We start from the raw sequence: 3,791 nt of genomic DNA, 5'->3' as shown, positions 1-3,791 counted from the left end.
ACATATATATATACATATATATATATATATATATATACATATGTATAGAATAAAGTAATCTAATCAAGATTTGAAGTCAATATGTGATTAGATGAGCTCAATAAAAAATAAGGTAATTAACCATTTCAACTTGGAGCTTTGTAAATCAGTTAAAAACATACTTTTAAAATCAAGTGTTCACAATTTTTTATATAACATACAGAAGGTTGATTGATTCTAAAATAATGCACATTAATAATTTATGTAAAATTAAGCAGCCAAGAACAACGTACTTTTTGTTCAAACCACAACATATTCTCAATCCGGGGTTTTAAAAATGTCCAAATCATCCACCCAGCCCTCCATAGATTGGACCAGCGCTTCCAGTAACTTGCAATTCTTTAAATGATTTGCGGTGACACACACCAGATCTGCTGGGAATGTCAGTGGAGGTAAATATTACTCCGGGTCTCTGCTCATTTTTTATTTTTTCAAAGGGGTGACATTTCCAATTTTACCTATTTTTTCCAAGTACCGTTTTTAATCATCTGGGAGAAGTTTGTAACAATACAGTCCACTTTGTTTTGAGCTGCTTTTCAGTATCATGAAGGAGGATACAGCGGTGACACCACAGACAAACACCGGAGATTTTTCTTTTTTGAGTGCTGTCAGCATGGCGGTCGAGACGGGAACGCCCCGCCCCCAACGCAGTGACGTATGTTCCAAAGCTCTATACACAAATATAGGCCAAAATAATCACAAATTTAGTTGATTTTATGTATTTTATTACAAAAATAATAATATGTGATATATCTGATGAAGATTATGCATAACAAACAAATGAATAACGAAATAGCTGTGCATCAAAGGTCTAGTTAGTTATTCAAATCAGTGAAACTTAAAATGGCAGATTTTGGACTAGTTCTGTTTGTGGAGTAGTTGAAATTGTGTCTAAATGAGTTGTAGTGTGTATAAAGCAATATTATTGTGATGTATGATCACCAGAAAGGCATTAAAGGTCTCTTTCTCACCAGAACGAGCTGTCAGAATGTTCCACAACTGCTTAAAATTATACCAGCAAGGCCTGAGATGCTCCGGTGACTGAAAGGCGGATTGTGTCCTCAAAAGTCACCCATCACCATTGGAGGGACAAAGGTCCGGCCATTGGCTCTGAAGTCAGCTGGGATTTATCACTCTGCGGTGCGATGGCTCTGGTTCGGTCAGGTTCTCTCGTCCTGAGATGTTTGCAGAAAAGGCTGATTCTCTCATGTTCCCTTCCTTCTTAGGATATCTCACTAGGAGGAAGTTGAAGTGGGTTTTGCAGAAGTAGAAGTGGTGAGTGAAGTTGTAGTGAAGACGAAGAAGAAGTGAAGTGTGATGTAAAAGTGAAACTTAACTGTATGTGTGTTACAGATTGACTTTGATCCACCTCTCGGAAGAGGGATGGTCATAACTCTTTCATGTTTTATAACATCTAAAGTCCATTTTCTCTGTCTGCATTTTAAAAGTCACCCTTCTTTTAAAAAGAGAAAAACATAAGACAAGTGCTTATCTTAAAGAGAGATTACTTAAACAGACATTTTCATAAATAAACATTCAGTTCTGAAGATTTTGAAATAACAAGCAATGTTCACCAAAAGGTGTCGCTTTTCATCTCCTGAAAAGTAAATGTAATTTAAACAAAGGGTTCTTTAAAATGTATTATCTTCATGGAAACCCATCCTGGGAGTAATAATCCTTTTTTTGGGGGGGGGGGGGGGGGATAAAAGTTAGTCTCAGCAGATGTTTCACTTCGAGGTCAGTTTAACCAAACTCAGTAAAACGAACTGTCCATTTCATGGGAAATGAGTTCATATTGAAAGTGAAGTTAGCACAGTAACAGTTTTTTTTTTTTATTACACTTTCATTAGTGTCAACTAACTTAGTGCTGAGTTGAACACCTGTAAAGCAAAGGCTGTTTGTTCCCAAGGGAATAGATGCATCTTATTTTAAACAGTTTAAACACAAAACAAATGAATGATGCTTGTTTGAGATGAGGTGAACTCCTTTTTCTGTTTAAGCTGAGATTAACTGTTTTCTGAGATGATGTGTTCTTTTTCTGAGGTGGTGAACTGTTTCTTAGGTGGTGTTCCTCTACATATTCCCCCACTTTTTGATTTTCAACCCCGATGGTTGTAAATGGAAAACTCGTCGTCCACACCTCAGGAAGGTTCCAAGAACTTTGTAGTAGATTCCCAAAAGTCAAAGTCTATAATTCCATGAAAGGAAACAAGGTTAAAGTTATCCCATATGAAATCAGAAGGAATAATTCTAGGTAGAGAAAGGATCAGTGTTCTAGGTTATTCCCAGTGTGTTCAAAATAATTAATTCCACAATGTGAAACAGGAAAGGCAAAGGTATCCCATTTGAGTTTGTAGTATGCTAAAAGGCTAGGTTAGCTTCGAGCTCCACTACAGTCATATTTTAATAACGGGTTCTCTCTTTTTCAAGCTACTTGACAGATATGTGACAGAGGTACTGTGTTGTCGATGGTTTAATCAGTGACATGAGACGTTAATTTTCTTTGACCCATCAAAATAAATGTGGTCATTTATTAACAGAATCAAAATTTAACATCAAACATTGTACACTTGATTAGACTGATCGGCTCTGATTAATAAAACTTGGCACGTTTTACTTAATAAAAACAACAGACATTTCTGAAGATATCTGGATTAATTACTGGCAAGATAGAAGTTTAAAGATAGGAAATGAAGGAGTTTAAATGGAGAGAAAATGTGGAGGAAGATGTACGTCTGTAGACCAGAACAACACGCTTCTTTCAAACGCAGCTCGCCGTGGTACACTTGTAGTGAAGCCAGTGACGACTCTTTACCTTTGCGGAGAATGGGTCAGCTGCGGTCAAGAGGTCCCTGGCACACTACCTTTCAGCGTCTCCTTAGGGTGGCTGCGACTCGGCAGAAGTCGTGAGATAATTCGTTCCACAGAACAAACTTCCTCAGCAGTTATAGAGCATTCGCCGGGTGGAGCCACAGCGAGGCATTGTGGCTCCTGCAGAGATGGATGACTCTATCAGCCTGGAAAACTGAGTCCCAAGTTCCACTCAGCAGTGGAAAAACTCCAGAACTACTCCACAGTACTCCAAGAGACTCAGAAGAACTTCAGAAGAACTCCAGCCGAACTCCATCAGAACCAGAAGAACTAACAGAACTCACGGAACTAAGAACTAAGAGGGACTCCTAAAGAGTTCTGCTTCCGGTCACTTTTAGGAAGTCCTGATTGGTTGAAGGGACCAACAGGGGTGTGGTTTTAGTGACGTCAGAGGGTCATTACAAATCAGAAAACAGCCGGAATGTTTTGAGAACGGTTAGTTACAGACGAGAAAATATTTTGGAGAAATGACAGACTTACAGGTGCCAGTTTTTTTATTTACTGTCTGAGAGGTTTAAGAACACGACAGCTCGTTCCAATAACTTGTTTCTTGACTGTCTCTGACTTTTGACCGACATCAGTCTTCTCATTTCAGACAAAAGATCAAAAATGCATAAATACTTTGTAAAATAGACATTTAACTTGATTTCTAATTTGAATGAGGATTAAAAATCATTAATACTGTTTTACAGTTGATTTAAAATGAGTGGTTCACTTCAATATTTAAAAAAATGGTATGAACTAAACACACTTTTGATTATCAAGACATTGTAAAATAGTAATGATAATATAAAAAGAGAGTCCAAAAAAAGTTCAATCTGGTCCTCTGGACATTCAAAAAAACAAAAGCAAAACAAAGCAAATAAAGTTCTAGAAACGTT

This window comes from Nematolebias whitei, chromosome 4 (assembly GCF_014905685.2).
Source record: "Nematolebias whitei isolate Nwh7 chromosome 4, NemWhi1, whole genome shotgun sequence".
NCBI classification, from domain to species: domain Eukaryota; kingdom Metazoa; phylum Chordata; class Actinopteri; order Cyprinodontiformes; family Rivulidae; genus Nematolebias; species Nematolebias whitei.
Note: the sequence above shows the minus strand (reverse complement) of the source record.